This window comes from Ischnura elegans, chromosome X (genome assembly GCF_921293095.1).
Source record: "Ischnura elegans chromosome X, ioIscEleg1.1, whole genome shotgun sequence".
Classification (NCBI taxonomy): Eukaryota; Metazoa; Arthropoda; class Insecta; order Odonata; family Coenagrionidae; genus Ischnura; species Ischnura elegans.
This window is the reverse complement of record NC_060259.1, coordinates 72,316,968-72,343,556: the sequence shown is the minus strand read 5'-3', so window position 1 is coordinate 72,343,556 and position 26,589 is coordinate 72,316,968. Positions and strand designations below refer to the sequence as shown.

Below are 26,589 nucleotides of genomic sequence, written 5' to 3'. Positions count from 1 at the left end.
TTAATGAAAGTAGTTTACCAAGGGCCTTTAGTGCCATAGCGTAATGTACCTCAGACACGGAGAATCCTTCTCTTGCAACTGCTTTTACCAATCTTATTGGCTTCACCGCTGACTTCAGTATGTTCTGTGAATGTTGTGATCCATGAAAGTTTATCTAGTTCACTGTTTAGACATGGAGGGTTATCTGTTCCAAAGTGGATGGCAACGGTCAATAGTTGGACATGTAAGAAACACATCAAATTCTTTAAGCACTTATGCATCAACATTTATGTATGCATAGTAAGCGTTATGAAATAATTCAGATTGGGGTTATTTTATCATAGAATTTCCTCATATTTTATCTCTCATCATTTAGTACAATGAAATACTTCTGTCCTATACAAATAGTTTTGAATATTTCGTACCTGTATCAGACTCAGTTCCTACTCTTCATGTTTCTTCTTCAATTCCTTACCCTTGTAGCCTGGAGCCGTATGCATTTCCCAATAGCAGTATTGGTCCATTTATTAGGTCTTTTATAAGTAGAACAAGACTTCATTGTTATATTCAATGATAAAGATATGCTTTTGTCCACTGTGCTTAATAACATCAGATGAACCAAATGTCAATCAACGATGTCATATATATATTTATATACTTTCTCAATGTACTTGCATGAAAGCATTTTTTCCATGAGCCAAATGTTTCTAACCACAGTAACTCAGTAAAAGTTGAATCGTTCACTTCAATTAGTTCTTCACATCTTTATTGCTTCACCAGCTATTACCTTATCTTATATCAATGTTGACATCAATGAAAGCTTAGCCCTTTCAATGTGTAGACCCGTAGGATAATCAGTTATTTAGTGAATGCCATTGGTTCAATAGTTGGATATGAAATGGAAAGAACATTATCTTTAAATAATCATTCATCAACATTTAGAAATATTAGCATGTCAACCTTAATTAAATAATTCAGAATCGGCAAATATGTTCACAAATTACATCATAATAAGATTTCCATCAATAAATGCAATGAAAATTGTGCTGCATCAGGTCAACAGTTTCTGAACATTGCATACCTGTTTCATAGTCAATTCCTCCTCTTCATGTATCTTCTTCCAATTTTTTGCATGGCTGGATTGGACTTATCAAAATTATCTCCATATTGAAATGTATGGAGGCATAGCTTATCAAAAAAGTAGGGATACTAAGAGACATATTTAAAAAATTAGCCTCTCGGTATAAGGCCGGGTCTGTAAGTAAACGAAAAATGCTTCGTAATTATATTTATTGATAAAAATATACTTAGGTCAACTGTGCTTAAATTTTTCAGTAAAGAAGACCAAAATCATACAATGTCGTCATATGAATTAACTCATCACAGTTTAATGAAAGAAGTTTAACAAGGGCCATTAGTGCCATAGCGTAATGTACCTCAGACACGGAGAATCTTTCTCTCGCAACTGCTTTTACCAATTTTATTGGCTTCACCGCTGACTTCTGTATGTTCTATGATTGTTGTCATCCATGAAAGTTTATCTAGTTCACTGTTTAGACATGGAGGGTAATCTGTTCCAAAGTGGATGGCAACGGTCAGTATTGGATATGAAATGGAAAGAACGTTGTCTTTAAATAATCATTCATCACCATCTATAAATTATGCATGTCAACCTTAATGAAATACAGTGGAACCTCGTTAAAGCGAGTACGGGCTATAGCGAGACCCCCGCTATTACGAGAGATAGCCGATGCACCGTCAATTGATCCTATAATACGCATGTTTAAAATTTCGTTTTTACAAGGCCCTTTTGGTGTTGGCTCTCGCCATAGCGAGGGTTTCACCGCCGGAAAAACGTACACCAAGACTCCTTAATCTCTGTAATCGCTAGCGATCTCTTAGAAATGAAGTTAATGGCGTGCTTAGTCTCAAATTTATGTGGTAAACAGTCGTTTGATAAAGAAGTAGTTAATTTTGGTGAAAATATTGTGGCATTAGCATTCACGAATGCTTGATCTTCTTTTGTTCCTCGGGCGGCAGAAAGCAGTCAGCATACCCGTACGTCCATGAGTTGCATGAATAGAAAGCATTTGATGGAACACACCGTGGCCAAAAGACACCAAACACGTCCAAGCGAAAAAATAAAAATAAATGAAGAATATGAGGTATATTGGCTATTATTTGCACCACCTCCGGTAAAGCGACAATTCGCTACAGCGAGTGTTTATTGGTGCACCGTGGGGTGTCGTTTTATCGAGGTTCCACTGTAGTTCAGAGTCAGCAAATATCTTCAAAAATTGCATCATCTAATGTTTTACATCATTAAATACAATGAAAATCGTGCTGCATTAGGTCAACAGTTTGTGAACATTGCATACCCTTTTCATAGTCAATTCCTCCTCTTCATGTATTTTCTTCCAATTTTTTGCATAGCTGGATTGGAATTATTAAACTATCTCCATATTGAAATGTATGGAGGCATAGTTTATAAAAAAGTAGGGATACTAAGAGACATATTTAAAAAATTAGGCCTCGCGGTATAAGGCTGGGTCTGTAACCAAATGAAAAACGCTTCATAATTATATTTATTGATAAAAATATACTTATGTCAACTGTGCTTAAATTTTTCAGTTAAGGAGACAAAATTCATTCAAAGTTGTCATAAAAATAAACTCATCACACTTTAATGAAAGTAGTTTTACCATGAGCCATTAGTTCCTTAGCGTAATGTACCTCAGACACGGAGAATCCTTCTCTTGCAACTGCTTCTACCAATCCTATTGGCTTCACCGCTGAATTCAGTATGTTGTATCAATGTTGTCATCCATGGAAGTTTATCTAGTTCACTGTTTAGACATGAAGGGTAATCTGTTCCAAAGTGGATGACAAAGGTTCAATAGCTGGACATGTAAGAAATAGATCATTTTCTTTAAGCTCTGATGCATGAACATTTATGTATGCATGATAAGCGTTATAAAATAGTTCAGATTGGGGTGATTTTATCATAGAATTTCCTCAAATTTTATCTCTCATCATTTACTGCAATGAAATATTTCTGTCCTATACAAATAGTTTTGAATAATTAGTACCTGTATCAGAGTCAGTTCCAATTCTTTATCTTTCATCTTCAAATCTATACCCTTGTAACCTGGACTCATACGTATTTCCCAATAGCAGTATTTGTCCAACTATTAGGTCTATTATGAGTAGAACTACACTTCATTGTTATATTCATTGATCAAGATACGCTTACGCCCACTGTGCTTAATAATTTCAGAATATATATATATATATAAATGAACGAACAAAAATTGCACTAATAAAAACATAGACACACGTAAAAAAGGGGACACTCACAAAAAACGTTCAGACGTTTCAGCGGATTGATCTGCTATCCTCAGTGCTGAAGGTGAACTGCTGCAGGCAGGATAAGTTCCTCCAGTCGCCCTCCTTGGTGAGGTAGTGGGGGTAGAAGAAGGGGAGAGGGGGGGAAGGGAGGGTAGGGTTTGTTTTGGCTGTTAGTGGGCGATGTTTAGCCCGGGCGTTTCAAACGCCCTTTCAATCCAGATGTGGGCCATCTCCCTCGTCCTCACCTCGATGATAGTTGCCCTCTCTGGCAAAACTTCAATGAAGGTAAGGGAAAAACATTGGTCGAAGGTACTGTTGTGTGAGGAAGTGTGAATGGGGATGGGTTCATGAAAGGGGGGAGTTTTGCAGGAGTGCCTGTGGTTATTCATTCGGATGGATATGGGTGTGGTACATTCTCCTATGTAGTACGAGGGGCAAAAATTACGAAATAGCCTGTATACAACGTTGAAGGAAGTGCAAGACGGTGTGGAGGAGGATCTATTGATGACAGGAGAAGTGGTGGGGCGTAGCAGGGGGCAGCACTTGCAACGGGGGCGGTTGCATGGAGTCAGGGAGGAAAGTGGGGGCAGTGCGTGCCGTTGGAGGGGGTGGGTGGATTTTAAAATATTACCTAAGTTAGGTGCTCTTCTGTAGGCAATGGAGGGGCAGGATGGAAGAAGAGCAGCCTTGATTTTGTTTTTGCTGATGATAGGGTACAGATCTTTTAATATTTTTTTAATTTTTTGAGTGCCCGGGAAGAATGTGGTGGTGAGATTAAGTTTCCTGGTTTGTTATTTTTTGGTACGTGGGGTGTACTGTTCGGAGGGAGAGAGTATTTTCTTTTTAAGCAGGGGTTCTGGATACTCTCGTTTGAGGAGAGCATGATGGAGGTTCTGTGTGGCTCTTTGAAGAGATGGTGAATTGTTGCAGATGCGATGGGCACGGACTGATAGGGAGTAGGGGATTGCGTGTTTGGTGTGAGGTGGATGGCAACTGGTGTAGTGCAGGTATTGTTCATGGTTGGTGGGTTTTTTGTGGATGGAGGTGCTGAAGGTATTGTTTTCAAGGCGGATGTTTATGTCAAGGAAGGTAAGGGAGGAAGCAGAAATTGATGAAATGAAAGAAACGGATGAGGTGGAGTTGAGGGATGCAATGAATGTATCTAGCGAATCACGCCCATGGGCCCGTAGTAAAAAAATGTCGTCGATGAAGCGGACCCACAGGAGAGGCTTAAGGGTTTTGGAATTTAAATAAGAGTTTTCCAGGTGACCCATGTAGAGGTTTGCGTAGGCTGGGGCCATTCTGGTTCCCATCGGGACTCCTCGCTTCTGTAGGTAGATGGTGTCGTTGAAGTTGAAGGCGTTTTTGTTGAGAATCATTTCAGCTAATTGGGTGATGAAGTTGGTGGAGGGAGAGTGAGGCTGAGGGCGTTGGGCAAGAAAGTAGTTGAGGGCATTGAGGCCTTCGTGGTGGGGAATGGAAGTATAAAGTGAAACGACGTCAATTGTCGCCATTAGGAGATTGGTACCGGTAGGGATAGGGGTTGAGTTAAGTATGCTTAGGAAATGATAGGAGTCTTTTATGAAAGATGGGAGGGTGGTGACAAGAGGTTGCAAGTAGTGATCTAGAAGGGCTGATGCTTCATCATCTTCTTCCTTATCATATATCAATGTTTGAGTTTAGGCTCTTTCAATAAGTAGATATGTAGGATAATTTGTTATTTAGTGAATGCCATTGGTTCAATAGTTGGATATGAAATGGAAAGAACATTGTCTTCAAATAATCATTCATCGACATTTATAAATATTGTGGCATCCCACCCCCGACTCGCCCGGATACCAAAATAGAACCGGGGGGAGACGTCGCACAACTCTCTTCGTGTAATTCACATAAATATAAAATATTCCCCTTCTTTTGAAATAATTGCGGGTTCCTGATTCAACCTGATGGGTGATACAATATATACATGTCAACCTTAATTAAATAATTCAGCATCGGCAAATATCTTCACAAATTACATCGTAATAAGATTGACATCATTAAATGCAATAAAAACGGTGCTGTATTACGTCAACAGTTTCTGAACATTGTATACCTGTTTCATAGTCAATTCCTCCTCTTCATGTATCTTCTTCCAATTTTTGCAAAGCCGGATTGGACTTATCAAAATTATCTCCATATTGAAATGTATGGAGGCATAGCTTATCAAAAAAATAGGGATACTAGGAGACATATTTAAAAAATTAGCCTCTCGGTATAAGGCCGGGTCTGTAAGTAAACAAAAACGATTAGTAATTATATTTATTGATAAAAATATACTTAGGTCAACTGTGCTTAAATTTTTCAGTTAAGGAGACAAAATTCATTCAAAGTCGTCATAAAAATAAAATCATCACAGTTTAATGAAAGTAGTTTTACCAAGAGCCATTAGTTCCTTAGCGTAATGTACCTCAGACACGGAGAATCCTTCTCTTGAAACTGCTTCTACCAATCTTATTGGCTTCACCGGTGACTTCAGTATGTTCTATCAATGTTGTCATCCATGGAAGTTTATCTAGTTCACTGTTTAGACATGAAGGGTAATCTGTTCCAAAGTGGATGGCAAAGGTTCAATAGCTGGACATGTAAGAAATAGATCATTGTCTTTAAGCTCTGATGCATGAACATTTATGCATGCATTATAAGCGTAATAAAATAGTTCAGATTCGGGTGATTTTATCATAGAATTTCCTCAAATTTTATCTCTCATCATTTACTACCAAGAAATACTTCTGTCCTATACAAATAGTTTTGAACATATTGTACCTGCAATAGAGTCAGATCCTTTTCTTCATGTTTCTTCTTCAATTTTCTACCCTTGCAACCTGGACCCATATGTATTTCCCAATAGCAGTATTGGTCCAACTATTAGGTCTATTATAAGTAGAACAAGACGTCATTGTTATACTCATTGATCAAGATATGCTTATGTACACTGTGATTAATAACTTCAGATGAACCAAATGTGAATCAATGATGTCATATATATTGTGGCGGACGGGATCGCGTAGGAAGCGTGATCGTGAAGATTGCTTGATTGACCCCCCACGTGGGCGGAGGCAAACATATGACAAACAAATTCGCATTCCACTAATTTAGAGCAAGAAATATCTCGAGTCGCGGACGACGTAGGAACGAGTAGGTCAGGGCACGAAACGACGGAATAATTGGGGATTTGGGGCTGGATTCGGAGGAAAACACACGTACTCGTGGGTTGCATTAAACAAATAATATTTATTCTCAAAAGCATGAGAAAATAACATGAAGTACACAAAATATGAGGTACATCACTCGGGAAAAAGGGACGTTAGTAGGGATGGAATGGGGCGACTTAAAACTAATTGACATGGAAATAGCACTTACAAGGAATCAAAAAGCAACTTGACAAAAATTAAAATAAATCAGAGTTGAACTGCGTTCAACAAACTGCAGGGTTTAAGAGTCCACTGCGACACAATATGACTTTATGGTTCACTGACTATTCCAGCGCAATCTTGAGGAGGAAAATAGGGGATGAATGGGGTAAAAAACGTGGTTGTTTCAGTCTTACACGGGGAAACTGGTGGGGGGCACGGCTTTACTGCACCTTAATCTGGGAAACTCGTTGTGCGAGAGAAGTGACGATGTCGGCCGACGTCTCGTCAATTCGCGATGTTTTCCCGTTGGGTGTGGAGCCGTGTCTATCCCCGGGATGATTTCCCACGGTGGTTGGCAGAGGCTGATGGGGTTGCAGGCCACGGGATGCGTCTACATCGGGCTGTTGGCTAGGAAGTTTCCACGCGCTGTAGCTCCTGACGCAATAGTGGCTCAATCGCTCAGCTGTTGAGCAAGCAGCAGTTGAACTGCATTCCCCGGTCGTCTGTCGTGTTCTACCTCCTCGTTGACCCACTTTCTTCCACGTCAACTTCGTAAGAGGGGAAGGGAGGGGAGGGCGGTGGCCAGAAGTACGCTTTATTCTCTTAAGGCGGAGCACTTATCACTGTGCGCGGGATTTAAATATGGCACACGCACGCGCACACAAGCATAAAATAAGATAAACCTTCACAAAACAAAAAAAATAAAACAAAACATAAGGGAAGGGAAGAAAAAAGGAAGAGTGCTTCTCAATATAAGGGTGAATAGAAACATATCAGGTGCTGGCGTTACAATATATATTTATATACTTACTCAATGTACTTGTATGAAAGCAGTTTTGCCATGAGCCAAATGTTTCTGATCATAGTACCTCAGTCAAAGTTAAATCTTTCACCTTAATTTGTTCTTTAAATTTTAATGCTTCATCATCATCTTCTTTATCTTATATCAATGTTGACATCAATGTTTGAGTTTAGGCTCTTTCAATGTGTAGATATAAAGGATAATTTGTTAATTAGGGAATGCCATTGGTTCAATAGTTGGATATGAAATGGAAAGAACATTGTCTTTAAATAATCATTCATCAACAATTATAAATAAATTCATGTCAACCTTAATTTAATAGTTCAGAATCGGTAAATATGTTCAAAAATTACATCATAATAAGATTTACACCATTAAATGCAATGAAAATGGTGCTGTACTACGTCAACAGTTTCTGTACATTGTATAGTACCTATTTCATAGTCAATTCCTCCTCTTCATGTATCTTCTTCCAATTTTTTCAAAGCCGGATTGGATTTATCAAAATTATCTCCATATTAAAATGTATGGAGGAACAGGTTATCAAAAAAGTAGGGATACTAAGAGACATATTTCAAAAATGAGATCTCTTGGTATAAGGCCGGGTCTGTAAGTAAACGAAAAATGCTTCGTAATTATATTTATTCATAAAATTGTACTAACCTCAGCTGTACTTAAATTTTTCAGTAAAGAAGACCATAATCATACAATGTAGTCATATGAATTAACTCATCACACTTTAATGAAAGTAGTTTTACCAAGAGCCATTAGTTCCTTAGCGTAATATACCTCAGACACGGAGAATCCTCCCCTTGAAACTGCTTCTTCCAATCTTATTGGCTTCACCGCTGAATTCAGTATGTTCTATGAATGTTGTCATCCATGGAAGTTTATCTAGTTCACTGTTTAGACATGGAGGTAAATCTGTCCCAAAGTGGATGGCAACGGTCAATAGTTGGATATGAAATGGAAAGAACGTTGTCTTTAAATAATCATTCATCACCATTTATAAATTATGCATGTCAACCTTAATGAAATAGTTCAGAGTCAGCAAATATCTTCAAAAATTGCATCATATAATGTTTTACATCGTTAAATACAATGAAAATCGTGCTGCATTTGGTCAACAGTTTGTGAACATTGCATACCCTTTTCATAGTCAATTCCTCCTCTTCATGTATCTTCTTCCAATTTTGGCAAGGCCAGATTGGACTCAATAAAATCATCTCCATATTGAAATGTTTGGAGGCAAAGCTTATCAGAAAAGTAGGGATACTGAGATACACTTTTTCGAAAATGGAGAGTCTTGGTGTAAGGCCGGGTCTATAAATAATATAAAAACACTTCGTTATGATATTTATTGATAAAAATATACTTATGTCAACTGAGCTGAAAATTTTCAGTCTAGGCGAAAAAATTCATTCTATGTCGTCATATGAATTAACTCATCACACTTTAATGAAAGTAGTTTTACCAAGAGCCATTAGGTGCTTAGCGTAATGTACCTCAGACACGAAGAATCCTTCTCTTGCAACTGCTTATACCAATCTTATTGGCTTCACCACTGAATTCAGTATGTTCTATCAATGTTGTGATCCATGGAAGTTTATCTAGTTCACTGTTTAGACATGGAGGGTAATCTGTTCCAAAGTGGATGGCAACGGTTCAATAGTTGGGCATGTAAGAAATAGATCATTGTCTATAAGCTCTTATGCATCAAAATTTATGTATGCATGATAAGCCTTATGAAATAGTTCAGATTGGGGTGATTTTATCATAGAATTTCCTCAAATTTAATCTCTCATCATTTAGTACAATGAAATACTTCTGTCCTAAACAAATAGTTTTGAATAATTAGTATCTGTATCATAGTCAGTTCCAATTCTTCATCTTTCATCTTCAAATCTATACCCTTGTAACCTGGACCCATACGTATTTCCCAATAGCAGTATTGGTCCAACTATTAGGTCTATTATGAGCAGAACTACACTTCATTGTTATATTCATTGATCAAGATACGCTTACGCCCACTGTGCTTAATAATTTCAGATTAACCAAATGTCAATCAATGGGCTCTTTCAATATGTAGATATGTAGGATAATTTGTTATTTTGTTAATGCCATTGGTTCAGTAGTTGGATATGAAATAGAAAGAACAAATTCTTCAAATAATCATTCATCGACATTTCTAAATATTGTGACAGAGCATGAAACTCCACATATTTAATTGGATGGGGAGGGCATCAATTGTCCCAGGTACGGAATGATCGAACCATTGTTGATTACTTTGAGACACAAAAAAAATATATTTTCCACTTGCATAACAGATACACACATTTATCGAAATTAAATACCCTGATGAAGATGAGGTGAAAGAAAAATGCACAATATGATATGATTCAATTATCCCCCCTCCAAAAAACAAAAAGAACAATTCGTGATTTATAGAATATGTGGGCTGAGTTTACAATATGCCCAAATCAAGTCTTTAGGCTGCTTTCGTGATCACACTGAATCAGATGTCGGACAATGAGTCAACAGTTTGTTGAGGGATACGGCACACCGGGACAGAGAGAGATAACCAGTATTCTGGCTACACAATTTGGGAAGTAATTTGGGACTGGGCGAACAAGCATGAGGACGGGTCACTAACTGCGACGTTCTTACGGTTTCGTCGGAGCCTGAGCAGTAGGAGCCGTCAATGATGCGACGTGTTGGACCCAAGTGTCCGCAGGATCAAGTCTTCCTCCTGACTCTGGGCATTGGTCCCGTCTGTCGCTCGTCTGCAATCTTGTTCCGCTTATGGCTATGTCCGAAGAACAATCTCGTCCTCCCACAGCACTCTCTGGTCACCCCCAGAAATGACGACCATCAGGCACGTCACCACGCTCGTTCTCTTCCCGTCGACCGGGCTAGCATTTCTCGCCTTTAGGCTCTCTCTCTCCGCGGATTTATACTCATGTGGAGGGGAATGATGCACAAGGGATGGGGTTTTTTTGAGGTAGGAGAGGTTTCACTTGTGCCCCTCCGTCGAGTGGGGCAACCATCGGTCCGTGCTGACCATCACAAAACACTCGTGAATCACATATACCTCATGCCCGGGGCATGACAATCAATCCACACACACACACGCAGTCATACGCACACTCACCCACACATATGCGATCATCCCCTGCTCGGGTTATTGCTCAGTGAAGAAATACCGGACATATGGTCGGTATCTCACAATATATATATATGTCAAGCTTAATTAAATAATTCAGAATCGGCAAATATGTTCACAAATTACATCATAATAAGATTTACATCATTAAATACAATAAAAATCCTGCTGCATTACGTCAACAGTCTCTGAACATTGCATACCTGTTTCATAGTCAATTCCTCCTCTTCATGTATCTTCTTCCAATTTTGGCAAAGCCTGATTGGACTTATCAAAAATATCAACATAGTGAAATTTATGGAGGCATAGCTTATCAAAAAAGCAGGGATACTAAGAGACATATTTCAAAAATGAGGTCTCTCGGTATAAGGCCGGGTCTGTAAGTAAACGAAAAATGCTTCGTAATTATATTTATTGATAAAAATATACTTAGGTCAACTGTGCTTAAATTTTTCAGTAAAGAAGACCAAAATCATATAATGTCATCATATGAATTAACTCATCACAGTTTAATGAAAGTAGTTTACCAAGGGCCTTTAGTGCCATAGCGTAATGTACCTCAGACACGGAGAATCCTTCTCTTGCAACTGCTTTTACCAATCTTATTGGCTTCACCGCTGACTTCAGTATGTTCTATGAATGTTGTGATCCATGGAAGTTTATCTAGTTCACTGTTTAGACATGGAGGGTAATCTGTTCCAAAGTGGATGGCAACGGTTCAATAGTTGGACATGTAAGAAATAGATGATTGTCTTTAAGCACTTATGCATCAACATTTATGTATGCATAGTAAGCGTTATGAAATAATTCAGATTGGGGTCATTTTATCATAGAATTTCCTCATATTTTATCTCTCATCATTTAGTACAATGAAATACTTCTGTCCTATACAAACAGTTTTGAATATTTCGTACCTGTATCAGAGTCAGTTCCTACTCTTCATGTTTCTTCTTCAATTCCTTACCCTTGTAACCTGGAGCCGTATGCATTTCCCAATAGCAGTATCCCAGTGAGAAATGGGTGGTGGAACCCACGTGGAATCCACGTTGAGTGGTGGATATTTGGTGGTGGTGGATATTGAGTGGTTGGACCCACGTGGAATCCACGTTGATTTCAAGTGGATTTGTGGTGATTATCATAAAATGTTAAACAGAATTTCTAATTTGTGGAACTTAACTCTCTGGTGACATTGCGTCATTTATCATCCTGAAACCACGCTAGTTATGCGAAAATGTATCGCACATTCTATTTTTATATAATTCGTGGAAAGGCAGCCATGAGAGCACATGAAAAATCGTAGACACATATATAGAAGGTTTAGATATAGAGTGGTTGAGGTTTTAATGGTTTTAGGACAGCACCAACTGCTGTTTTAATTTTTCCACCAAATTTCCACGTGGGTTCCACGTTGATTCCACGACCAAAAACACGTGGTATCCACGTTAATTCTCCACGTGGGTTCCACGTGGATTCCACCACCCATTTCTCACTGGGATTGGTCCATTTATTAGGTCTATTAAAGGAGAGCAAGACCTCATTGTTATATTCATTGATAAAGTTATGCTTACGTCCTTTGTGCTTAATAACATCAGATGAACCAAAGGTCAATCAATGATGTCGTGTATATATTTATATACTTACTCAATGTACTTGTATGAAAGCATTTTTTCCATGAGCCAAATGTTTCTAACCACAGTACCTCAGTCAAAGTTGAATCGTTCACTTAAAGTAGTTCTTCAAATCTCAATGGCTTCACCAGCTACTTCCTTATCTTTTATCAATGTTGACATCGATGTATAAGTTTAGGCTCTTTCAATGTGTAGATATGTAGGATAATTAGTTATTTAGTGAATGCCATTGGTTCAATAGTTGGATGTGAAATGGAAAGAACATTGTCTTTAAATAATCATTCATCAACATTTATAAATATATACATGTCAATCTTAATTAAATTGTTCAGAATCTGCAAATATCTTCACAAATTACATCACATAAAGATTGACATCATTAAATGCAATAAAAATGGTGCTGTATTACGTCAACAGTTTCTGAAAATTGCATACCTGTTTCATAGTCAATTCCTCCTCTTCATTTATCTTCTTCCAATTTTTTGCGTAGCTGTATTGGACTTTTCAAAATTATCTCCATATTGAAATATATGGATGCATAGGTTATCAAAAAAGTAGGGATACTAAGAGACATATTTTTCAAAAATGAGGTCTCTCGGTATAAGGCTGGCTCTGTAAGTAAACGAAAAATGCTTCGTTATTATATAATGATAAAAATCTACTTAAGTCAACTGTGCTTAAATTTTTCAGTTAAGGAGACAAATTTCATTCAAAGTCATCATAAAAATTAATTCATCACACTTTAATGAAAGTGGTTTTACCAAGAGCCATTAGTTCCTTAGCGTAATGTACCTCAGACACGGAGAATCCTTCTCTTGAAACTGTTTCTAGCAATCTTATTGGCTTCACCGCTGAATTCAGTATGTTCTATCATTGTTGTCATCCATGGAAGTTAATCTAGTTCACAGTTTAGACATGGAGGGTAATCTGATCCAAAGTGGATGGCAACGGTTCAATAGTTGGACATGTAAGAAATAAATCATTGTCTTTAAGCACTTATGCATGAACATTTATGCATGCATGGTAAGCGTCATAAAATAGTTCAGATTCGAGTCAATTTATCACAGAATTTCCTCAAAAAAATCTCTCATCATTTACTTGAATGAAATACTTCTGTCCTATGCCAATAGTTTTGAACATTTCGTACCTGTGTCAAAGTCAGATCCTATTCTTCATGTTTCATCTTCAAATCTATACCCTTGTAAGCTGGACCCATATGTATTTCCCCATAGAAGTAATGGTCCAACTGGACTTATCAAAATTATCTCCATATTGAAATGTATGGAGGCATAGCTTATCAAAAAAGTAGGGTTACTAGGAGACATATTTAGAAAATTAGCCTCTCGGTATAAGGCCGGGTCTGTAAGTAAACGAAAAACGCTTCGTAATTATATTTATTGATAAAAATATACTTAGGTCAACTGTGCTTAAATTTTTCAGTAGAGAAGATCAAAATCATACAATGTCGTCATATGAATTAACTCATCACAGTTTAATGAAAGAAGTTTGCCAAGGGCCATTAGTGCCATAGCGTAATGTACCTCAGACACGGAGAATCCTTCTCTTGCAACTGCTTTTACCAATCTTATTGGCTTCACCGCTGACTTCAGTATGTTCTATGATTGTTGTCATCCATGGAAGTTTATCTAGTTCACTGTTTAGACATGGAGGGTAATCTGTTCCAAAGTGGATGGCAACGGTCAATAGTTGGATATGAAATGGAAAGAACGTTGTCTTTAAATAATCATTCATCACCATTTATAAATTATGCATGTCAACCTTAATGAAATAGTTCAGAGTCAGCAAATATCACTGTATTGCATCGTATAATAAATTACATCATTAAATGCAATGAAAATTATTTGTCTATAGTTTCTGAACATTGTTTACCAGTTTCATAGTCAGTTCCTCGTCTTCATGTTTCTTTTTTTATTCCAATTTTCGCAAAGCCGGATTGTACTTATTAAATTTATCTCCATGTTGAAATCTATGGAGGATATCATATGAGAAAGTAAGGGATATGAAGTAATGCATTTCATAGCTGGAGTCACTTGGTCCAATTGTTGGGTCTGTAAATAATATAACAGCACGTCATTGGTGTATTTATTGATCATTATATGTATACTTATGTCATCTGTTCTGCTAATTTTCAGGTAAGGTCAAAAAAATTCATTCAATGTCGTCATATAAATAAACTCATCCTTGTTGTGGTGAATGAAATTTTTGATTTTTGGGACTCATTAAACAGAAAAGCTATTTATGAGCCATAGAATGTTATTTCAAAATAATGATGGGGTAGGATTTTAACATAGGTTCGGCAAATAAGCAATATGTATCGACATACATTATATTTTTTTCCCAAGCTTAGGATATCAGTCATAGGCCGAATGAAAAATAAATAGAACAATACTTCATTATCATACTCAATCATCATGATATGTATTCATCAAATAAATGCACCATATCAGAGCGAACAAAGCATAATCAATGACAAACTTCATTAATAAATTGATCATCATTTGCGACATGGAAAATAATTTTGCCCTCTCTATAGAATGAGAAAATTTATTACCTGAATTGATGGTGATTCCATATCTCCAATTTCTAATACAACTCTGTTGGCCTGTGGTGGATGATTTTCACAAATTTTCTCAATTTCAAAATCCAGAGAGGGTTGGCAAGTAAACAATATTAAAATGCAATATCTATTTTTCCCAAGAGGAGGATATTGATCCTAGGCAGTATAGCAATAAATAGGACTTTACGTCATTATCATACTCATTCATCATGATATGTATTTGTCAATACTATTACTCGGCAATACTCCAGACTGCATAAATAATAAATTGAACTATAGTTCATTATCTTTCTCATTCATCATGCATATTCATGCATCTGGTGAATTTTCTCACATTGTTTGTTTCAAATGGTTCCCCTCAGATGGGCCTCTCTATCTTCATGATGAAAATATCAGTTGGCACTTCATCATCATGGAGAAATTGAAACAATGAATGGGGGCATGTAATATTATGTGGAAATGTGTACAAATGGGTGATAAAAGGTATGTATGTGGTTAAAAAGGTCAACTTAGGGTCGAAGAAATGGTATGGTGGTCAGCTTTGCTAAGAAGAGCTTAGTAACAGTTTTTTTTTTAATGAGCAAAACTGGTCTATTATAAAATCACACATCTGATTAAATTCGGCATTCATAATAGAATATCTACATTGAGATTATAATCAGGGGCAGTCTGGGGTGAATGGGCCTTCCTGGCTGGGCCTCAAGATAGGATTCATCTTACAGGGTGATTTATGCGCACTCACGCAGAAAATTTCAAAAAATTGCATGCTCATGTAGATCACCGTTTTCATCTCTGTTTCAAGGAGGACACTTCTCATTTTGATTATATGATTCTTTATTAGAAGCAAACTTCTTGGAGAACTTACCAGCAGTTGTTATGATGTCCTCATCTGTTTTGCCAATATCATCAGCTGTCATCTTGGTCCCTTCCTGATTACCTAAGGAATTTTCATTGTGACCTTTTCATTATTTATTTGTGAAATCTGGGTGATAACTTGTGGCTTGAATTCTCATCTTCTTCTCATGAAGTATGTCCTATCATCGCTTGAAGGACCAATTATGAATCTAACCCTGAAAGTATGATATAAGGGTGCATTGCTAGTTTTGAATATCTTTAATGAATTTGGTGAAATTTCTTGTACTCATTGTTTCCATTGCTTCCTTTCAGATGGGCTACTTTTCTTCATAGCATAAGAAATCAGTTTTCCTTTTCATCATCATGGATGAATTGAAACAATGAATGGGAGCATGACATGGTAGGTGGTGATAGATTCCAATGGGATGTAAAGTATATGTAGTTCAAAATGTCAATTTAGGGTTGCAAAAATGGCATGGGGATTGCCTTTGCCAAGAATGGTTTATTAAGTATTTTTTATAGAGTGTAAATGCTTTTTTACCAAATCACCCACCTGCTTTATTTCAACGACTGTAATAGAATAACTACATTTTGACTTTATACTCATAATTGCATTGTGGTAATTGTGTTAGTCAAATCAAGGGAAATTGTATATTTTCCATACAAGGAGACATGGCGAGAGTGATGTTCGGTATCTGAATATCAATATTATTTTCTGAAACTTCCCAGAGACTGTAGAAAAAGTGTCAGGGCTTTCTTCCACATAGGCATAGGTTTGAGAGATATTCTCAAGTAAATATTTCAAGCCCAATGCCTTCAATGGAGTAAACATTTATTAGCATGGAAAAACTTACCAATCACTGTTTTAGTTCTTCCATTTATCACTTCAGCAATACCAAAGTTCAAATGGCCGATTGCTTTCTCCCTGTTGATTATTAGTTGAAGAAATTCTGTGAATAGTGTTTACTGGGTATTACCATATGACTGAACTGTAGAATTCTACCTGTAAATTAGAGAAAATTATCCATAATATCAGTGTTACAATATTGAAACATTTTCTTGGGTTAATTGTTTATTGGGCTCTCTTCAGATGAACAAATAATCTTCAATGATTAAATTAATTCAGAAAAAGTCATCATCATTAGAGGAAATCATACTCTTGAAGCATGTTATTTTAGAAGCGTCAAATGATCTTCCTTTCCTTATCAGGGATGTTCTGGTTGTGTGTGCATTCGTTTTAATGTAATGTTTTCTACTGGATTTTAACTTCAGTCACATCATCAAATTCCCAAGAGCAATGGTAATTTGTGTGCCATTGGATATCTTACTTATATTTGGCATCAAGTTTTCCTAATTGATTTTTGCAATCACTTTCATCAAAGTGTTACTAGTATTCTTCTGCATGGGATGGTGGACTTTTTTCAATGTTAGAGTATTCCTAATGTTTTTCATTAAGGCAGTATAATACATTTCCCAAAAAGATCAACAGAAAAGTCATAAAGTAAATTTTTGGAATAAATTTTGATCTAGAATTTTTATGAGATATTTTTTTGAACTGATACAATTCACGTGGGACACTTATACAGGTGGGAAAGTTATTGAGACAATGAATGAACTGTAAGTGATGGTATGATTATATATAATTGATTAAGAAAATGTAGTTCCAGAGGGTTTTCTCTTTCAAGGATGTCTTTCTATGTCCTTGCTACCTGACCATTTTAAATTGGAAAATTACAGGCAGCTACTATCCTAATAAAATTAATAGTCAGGTAATTTTACTTTACCTTAGATAGTGGAATTTAAATGCTTTTTGTTTTTGTACTTGAGTTATTATTAGAATTGGAGCAGCAGTTTTTTCCTTGGCAGTGGAAGATGTAATTTTGATGATATGCTTCTTAACTTCAATGGAATAAACTGAGTCTTTGATTTCGATCCTTAGGCTTTCAACTGCTTCTTTCAAGCTTCCACTTCTCCACCCCTGAAGACGATGGCAGACTGAGCTGCTGAATCGTAGAAACCATGTACACAAAAGATTACCTCATGGTAAACTCAAGATAATTCCTGCTAGTATGGTATTTTTATCATTGATGTGGGATCTCTATTACTCACGTGATGATTTAGTGACGTTGCTTCAGGGCTATTACTGTTCTTCGGAGCTTGCAGTCCTTACTTTCGTCAAATTAGCTCTTTACTGCAGCTTATAGAAGGTTGACTGCTGATACACATCCCTGTTTTGAAATGTATTCCATCCCTCTCAGAGGCTATAATAGGTGATAGCAAAGAGAAAGAACATTAGCACATCCAATTATTTTGGTGAACATTGTGTATAGGTATTTTTCTAAATGTTTGCAAACACCTCAGAAAGGGAAGTCAATGTTAACATCACATTCATATTTCAGTAGTTGAAATTCATCATGTGCATGCACTTAGACAAAGTCAACGTATTGTGAAAGTGGCATTTTTTAAATCTTCCATTTAATATTTTTTCAACACAGAGGTTCAGATTGTTGCTTGCTTACCCTCTGTAGATATGAGTTCAAAAAATTCCATGAATAGTATCATAGAGTAAGTATATATAGAGAGCTCACCACACGTACAAAAATCGTATACGTTTTTGGTGTTGTTCTAGAGCAGTTAACCAGATGTCACTAGAAGAATTTTGGCAATTTTTTTAATTTGCTCATTCCACAAGTCTAAAAATATATTCTGAAGCAGAAAGGTTTGCTACGTTTAGTGGAGACATTAATTATTCGATTTTGTTTATAACAATTGTTATAAAAAATATTTTCTCAAGTTTCAGCTAGTTATTTGACTTTTCCGAGTTTATATTCCTAATCCATTTTCCGGCAGACTGTTCTTAGAATTAAGTTTAAACTTGCAGGAAATGTTCATAGCACATTTTTTTCCATACTAGTAAACTTTAATTTGTTCACAACTCACTTTCAACGTTGTTATGTGTGTTTATATATCTTTCGGACGAAAAATCTGGAATTTTGCAGGGTAAAAATCAATCGCCTGCTAACTTTCGTATCTTACGATATAGGTCCACATATGCTGCGTATGAAATTTGGACAAAACTATAAATTTATTTTTGGTGAAAGAATTGTAACTTTATCTCGATTACAAGGGGAGTTATGCATTTTTAATGGCCGCACCTTGTCAGGCTTTCCTTACTGGCCTGGGTCTACGCAGAAAGCTCCCGCCTCCTAAGGAGTTCGTTTTGCCATCAGATAGGTTGGCGAGGTGAGGGTTTCGTTTTGACGAGGAAGAGATTTTCCATGGGGGAAGATATTTTCGCTTCAAGAGGCAATATAAATCTTATTGATGGTCATCGCATCGTTGAACGATCAACATATCGAATGAAATATATTTCGCGTAGTGTGCTTCACAACTTCAGTTAGGAAATACCTCACTTTGGTGAAGTGTAAATGCTATTTACAACACCAAGTGCCGGAATATTACAATAAAAAGGGAATGCGAGATTGGATCTCTACACTGAGCAACAATGCACTGTTTGCCTTTCGCAGTAGCATTTTTGTGAATGGGGGTGGTCGGTGACCTTGATTTGTTTGCTCGATAGCGGGATGAGTAATGGCCCATTCTGTTACCACGTCGAAAATGAGAAGGTTTCTTTCGGCTCTACCAGTTATCTACTTCGGGTCTTACGTATGGGGCAGGGGATCATCTAATGCATGTTTTTGTCTTTCCTTGAGACCTTATTCTGATCAAAGTTGTGATAATCGTCGTCTCGTCAATAACAAGACACATTGTCCTTTGAGGAAAGTTTTGTTTTAAGCGTTAGTATTTAGTTGAGGTTCTTAAAAGTAAAACAAATAGCGGCTGCAATTGGGCACGGGTTCACTCATTGCTTGAATTCTTGCCTCATTATATGAATGAATCCCTTCTCCCAGGGGCCGAAAAACTAAATATCCAAAGATACATTTTACGCGGTGAGCATTTATATAGCAATATCGAATGGAGTATTTTTGGCATATTCCGATTGTAAGTTGTTGCGGCACTAGAAAAATATGGCGATTCAAAACTATCCGCTCTCCCCTTTTTCGGAATTAAACCTCCTATTATGCAGTTTTGTGAATCGAAACTGCAAGCAAAATTTGCTTTGTAGGCCTCATGGGGAATCCTAATCCGTAGGCTAAAATATGTTATTGCATTAGAATCTTGAGTTATCCATTCATTAATTGTTATAAAACATTTGATTCTATGTATATTAGATATTGATTGCTTTTCGTACACAATTTAACAATCCAAAACCTATTTTTTTGTCTTTGATAACAAGTTATTCATTTAAATACAGACTTTCAACACTAATACAGGATTTGTTATAATCATGCAACATATAGTAGGTTCGAAGATTTTCGCGGCGTTGATCAGATTATCTCTGCATTCTCTTCGGGTTTCCACCGCGTCCGTTGGCTTTTGTCGAAACTGTTCTCGCCAAAAGGCAACGGACGCGGTGGAAACCCAAAGAGAAGGCAGAGATCATGCAACATAAAGTTTTAAGTCCAAACTTCGAACTGCAACCGACCTGTTGACGAGCCTTTCCGGAGATACTTCCTCTGAGTGGCTGAAATGTCATCTATCAATGATTTTCCCAAGGTGTAACCCTCATTTTCCTCCATTGTTGGGGACTTATGTCCCAACGAGTAAAAACTAGTGATGTGTTTTTAGAAGGTTAAAAAACTTCCATCTGATGTAAAAAAAATTCGACGGCGTCGACGTACAAGTAGCCCTCCGGCGCGAGAATGTAGGAAAACAATATTGTGCGATATATATAATTATATTACCTTTACTAATCCAAGTACATCTCACCGTATGAAAGTTAATCACAACCAAGTTGATTTTGATCAATCAATTAGAAGGTAAACGAAGAAGATTTGATTATTTCCAAAGCAGAAAAAAGGAACAGTTTGCTAACCCGTAATAAGGTATAATGCATCGCCAAATGTGATGATGTGTTGGAGGATACCTCATTCGTGATTCTCCCCAGTGATCCAACGGATAGATTCCAAAAAAGTGTTAAAAAAGCTTTATCTTCCTGCTGTAATTTATAAATTAGCCCCTAAATTAAATATCATCTTTAGGCAATTGCATGATTTTTCACCAAAATATAATATTAATAGCCCCATCATTTTGCCACAGAAACTTCAACACCTCATACGTCACCATCCAACTCCAAGCTAGTTTCATTTGACGTAAAAAGGCTATTTACTTCTGTACCTGTACAAACAACTTTGTTACTTATGAGAGACTTACTGAGAGACCACAACATTAAGAACAGTGAGTCTTGTGAACTTCATTGTCTAATGGAACAGTGTGCCAGCCAAAATTATTTTTGTACAATAAGAATATTTATCACCAAACAGACGGCCTTGCGATGTGGTATTCCCTTTCACCTGTAATAGCCGAAAAATTTACGGACAATTCAAAATGCCAATTATTTGATTCGGGGGTTCTATCTCATCTAACATCTTCTGGTACCGTTATGTTGACTACATCATTTGCCGCTGGACCGGAATTGTCAGACAATTAGATAATTTTCTGAATCTTTTAAATCCTCGACATCCTAATATTACCTTCGTAGTAGAAGTAGAATCCAAAAAGCACCTAAACTTTCTCGATCTCTCCGTATCCATAGTTGATGACAAACATGAATTTGGTATATACAGAAACCCTTGTTATGGTGATACAATCATTCCGAGTTACTGATGCCATCCAACCTCCCAAAAGTTATCCTCCTTTCATTCTATGTTACATAGATTGATCAATCTACCTTTAAATGCAGTCAATTTTAATTGTGAACTTTCCACAATGATATCAATTGCAATTTCAAATGGCTATAGCTTAAATACTTAAACTAAAATCCTTCAGAGAAAGTTGAAAACGCGAGCTATTTCACAGCTTTGCTCCCTTCCCCCATCACAGAGAATTCTAAAAATTGGTGCCGGTCATTTTTTGTGGGAGACCTTTCCAACAGGCTTGCAAACAAATTCCCCAAAAATAAATTCAATGTTTCTTTTTACAACCCTTGCACTCTCGGTGAAGTTCTGTGTCGTAACAAAGACAAAATAGAACCCATCCATCAATCCGGTATTTACAAAGTTAATTGTGAATCATGCAACTTGAGTTTCATTGGTCAAACAGGCAGAAGTTTTATTATCAGAATGAAAGAACATAGAAGGTGCAGGAAATTGGGATGAAACGTCACTTCTCGCCAAACATTTGGTACAGACTTTTCATTCTTGTCATTTTCAACCAGAATTTTCTCCCTCCAGGAAAGGGGGTATGAAAGCGTTGGAATATGCATGCTAAACATGATGGAGAAGGAGTTGGTCGCCGATGTTCCCGTGTAATAATAATTGACGATAAGTGAGGATATTTGCATGTCCCTTATCAGCAAGGATGAGGGCAGAATTAAACGGAAGGATACAAAAGTGAGGCAGTTTATTCCCACGGTGAAATTTTTTATTGATAAATGATGGACATTGTGGTTGAGAAGATGTTATGAATAGTGCTGTAAACGTGCATTTAAATCACATTTTTCCTCTCCTAATCTAGCAGTTGCTAAAATAAGGTCCTTATCCTATAATAATAGTGATAGAAACGGGCAGCTGTAGTTTTTCACAGGAATAATCGTCATTTCATATTTGTCATTTCTCCAGCTGCTCGCTCGCTCGGATTGCATGCCCGACACAAAGATAACCTGTAGAATTCGGTCTCGATACCTTAAGTAAATCTTTTATTATTTCCAAAACATCCCTCCTTGTATTGCAATTCTAAATATCGCTTCCTTCTTATTAAAGATCATCTCATTATTACGTATTTCCTAGTAGAGTTTCCATCGCTTATCGAGACCAATTTTTGCTAATTTTTACTTTTAAGACCACACCAGGCGATGAAATAGACGATCACGAACGTATAATATTTGAAATAATGTTTTGCGAATTCACTTTGTGGTATGGTGACATTATAAATTCAAAACTAAACCATTTAGTATGCAATACAGTACTAATGAAAAAACTCAACCAGTTTCGATATTTTCAGGTCTTTATCTAGAGGTTTACGATAACGCTAAAGACCTGAAAAGAAGGAAACCGGTTGGGTTTTTAATGCATACTGAGTGGATTACAACAAAGTTTGCAAATGAGCATTTTAATTAATAAAAATATATATTATGGACACAGAAATAAACTTGGATGAAATAAAAAAATAAATAAACTGTACCAGATGATGGGTCTGTGAGCCGAAACGCATCGTACGCATTAAAATTTTGTGGAAAATTGCTACCAGCTTGTATTTAAATAAATGTGAAATCTTTTGTATATATATTCGCATGTTGTTGTTCGATAACTTTTACGTTTTATATGTCCTTTATTCCTGAAATAAGAATCTCCAAACCAGCAATTCCTATTATCATAAATGTTTCTCCGCATATATATTTATAGGGCCCGGGACCCACCGAAAATTCCCTCTCTCTCCTGCTTGACTTTCGGACAGCAATCTTTGAAGTGCATGAGACAGTTTAAACACCTACTTACAGCTGCATGTTGTAAAACTGTTTTCAGTTGGAATGAGGAAAGCCAAGCAGAGGGAAGATTCGTGGAAGACGCAGCTCACCAGGCGAGAAAAAAATCCCCTATAGGACCCAGCCTATTGCCCATTTCTCTCAACCCAATGTAAACATCGTCTTCCCTTTCTTCGATGCTATGGAGACTGAGGCAGAGTTTGGGAGAGAGGAAGAGCGGAGGGCGGGAAGGAAAGGGGAGAAGCTGGGAACCTTGAAACCTGACTCTCTCGCCCCTAGCTCGCCACTCCAGGGGCCATCTATCGGCTGTTTCAAAATTAAAACAGTCGATACGATTTCCTCCTATGCCGTGAGCCCTCTAGAATATACTTACTCTATGATAGTATTTACTCGGTATTGCTGATGACTGAACTTAAGAATTCTACCTGTAAATGACAAGAAAAACAGTCGTAATAACAGTATTATCTTCAGTTATGATCTGAAACATTTTCTCAGTTCTGTAATTTATATGGTTCCCTTCAGATGGTAAAATGGGTTGCAATTTAGATAAATACTTGCCTTCAATATTATAACAGCTTTGGAAGTGTTTATGGTTAACATTGTTAATCTTTATTCCTTGGTATTCTTCTGTTGGAATTACATAAGGTGAATATGGCTTTTGCCCTGCCATCATTAGTCTAAGCTTCCATCCCTATACGAGGAAATAAACGTTTTTTAAATGTAATAAAAACTGTTTGTAGGCATTAAATAATTGCTATGATCATTTTCATTGAAATTCCACTCAGAAAGAGAGAGACTTTCCTCACATTCAGTTTCAGTTTCTGTTGTCATCATTGTGGAAATTTTCAATGAAGACCATGTCCAAAGGTATGAATGTTAACTAAAATTTTATGATTTGGGGGACTCACTAAAGAACAAGTTATTAATAAGTCATAAAATGTTTTTTTTTAATGTAGAGGAGGTAAGATTGTAACTGAGGATACTAATTCAAGTAAAACTTCCTGCTAAATTGGGAGTCCAACTGGAAATGAAGTGCAATCTTTGGATGCCATCTAAACCCTAGTCCATTTCAGTGTGGCATAATGGTGGATTACTCTGGGATATCAGCCAAACAACTTGTTATTTATGAGAAAATTTTATTAATTTTAAATGTTGCAATGGTACATTATATGCTTCAGTTGCATTTCAAGTAAATAATCTAGCAAGCAATAGTTCTAGAGGGGTCCTTTCTATGTTTTTTGCCCAAGTGCAGACTTCGTTGAAGGTAGTTCTCATCATTGGATAGGGTTTCTTAAGGAAGGATTTTTCCAGTCATTATCCAATGGATGGGTCGGGGACCGGGCCAATGACTTCAAAATAATGGACTTTCCCTAAAATTTAGCTGCATTGGGGTTCGTTGTGTAAAGATTTCACTGTATATTGAAGCATACAACATAAGAGGGTATCATTGTTCAAACTTGGCCTCCCCAACATTAGTGATCCACCATCTCAACTAAGCAGTGTATAGTATATGGGAAAGGCAAAGCCATACAACCTAAGCGTAAACCTGGACAAGCCTTTGGATATTCCTGAATTTGCTAAATCACGAAGAGTACTTCTTGCAAACGTTTGATGAATATTCCTGAAATTGCTGAATGGAATATTTTCTTACATCATCACGAATAATACTTCCTGCCATAGGCGGATCCAGGGGGGGGGCACGGGGGCACGTGCCCCCCCCAGACCCTCAAAAATATGCATGATTTTTAATACGGTCCCATTATCATTGCGTTCATTTTGTATTACGAGGTATCCTTGTGCCCCTCCCAGAAAAAAATCCTGGATCCGCCCCTGCTTCCTGCTTTGGGGACAAACGAGGGAATTGAGGTGGTAATACCATTTCTCTCATGGGCAAATGTAGTTGAGGGGGCCCAGGACCCCCAAATGAGGATCTTGGTATGTCATTGTCTTAAAATTAATTCTGATATGAAATATCCCTAGGAGTATTATTCATTTTTGTAAAATAAGGCCAACACTGAAAAACTTACCAATGACTGTTTTAATTCTTTCATTTATCACTTTAGTGACGCAAAAGTTTACATTGTGGCTTGCTTACTCCCAGTAATTTTTCGTTGAAAAAATTCCATGAATAGTATTTACGTATTGCCAGATGACTGCATTCTACCTGTAAGTGAGAGAAAAATAGCCACAATAGCATTAATACTTTAAGTTACAATACTGACACATTTTTCAAGGTTCGTTGTTCATATGGGCTCTCTTCAGATGAACAAAAAATCTTCAATGATTAAATTGATTCAGAATATGTCATCATCATTAATGGAAATCGTGCATTTGAAACATTGGCAGTGAATGCTTCCCGGGAATTCACCTCGATCTCCATCGCTGCCGACGTTTCAATGGAATTCTTTTCCATCCCTGATGAAATCGCGAGAAGAATTTACTGCAGCCATTGGCTCGGAAAAAGTGAAGTCCTACAATAGAAACATTTTATTTGGGAAATGTAAAATGATCTTCATCATTTCCTTATCAGGAATGCTCTGCTTATGTGTACATTACTTTTGATTAAGTGAATTCTTGTGGATTTTATATTCATTTACATCATCAAATAACCAAGAGCAATTAAATTTTGGGTACCATTGAATGTCTTCCTAATATTTGGCATAATGTTTTCCTCATTGGTTTTTGCAATCACTGTCTTCCAAGTTTTGCTTGGATTCTTCTGCATGGGAGGGAGGGGATTTTTCCATTGCATAGTATTGCTCATGCATTTAATTAGGCAAAAAATACAATTAATCCTGAAAAGCTCAATGAAAAGGGGAAAAAAATCAATATTCCTCACAATTGGGGCACTCATACACATGGGAAATTAAATTGAAACAATTAACTGTAAGTGATGGGATGATTAGCTGTAATTGATTAAGAAAATGTAGTTCCAGACAGTTTTCCCCTTCAATGATATGTATCTTTTCTGTGTGTCTCCTTCCAGACTGTTATAAATTGGAAAAATTGCCTGCAGCTACTATCGTCACAAAATGTAATGCACTCGAGTGTGTAGGCATACATTGGACTAAAATGTTGGCACATTAGAAAATGTGCATTAATAACCAGAGTGGAAGTTCAAATGCGTTTTGTTTTTGTCTTTGAGTTACTATAAAAATAAGTGCCACAGTTTTGACTTGCCAATGGAAGATGTAATTTTAATGACTTGTAACTTAACTGCAATAGAATGAATTAAATCTTTGATTCTGATCCTGTAACTAGCCTTTAATTGCTTCTTCCTCATTCCACCTTTAATGTA

At 36.9% G+C, this 26,589-nt stretch overlaps 1 long non-coding RNA gene across 1 annotated transcript; it reads right to left on the bottom strand.

The window, feature by feature from the left end:
* Positions 1–7,464: 7,464 nt before the first annotated feature.
* On the bottom strand, positions 7,465–8,442 carry LOC124171632. Its single transcript, XR_006867892.1, has 3 exons — positions 8,314–8,442; positions 7,958–8,131; positions 7,465–7,700 (listed from the first exon to the last, which is right to left on the bottom strand). It is a non-coding gene; the product is annotated as an uncharacterized LOC124171632 (long non-coding RNA).
* Between the last annotated feature and the right edge of the window lie 18,147 nt (positions 8,443–26,589).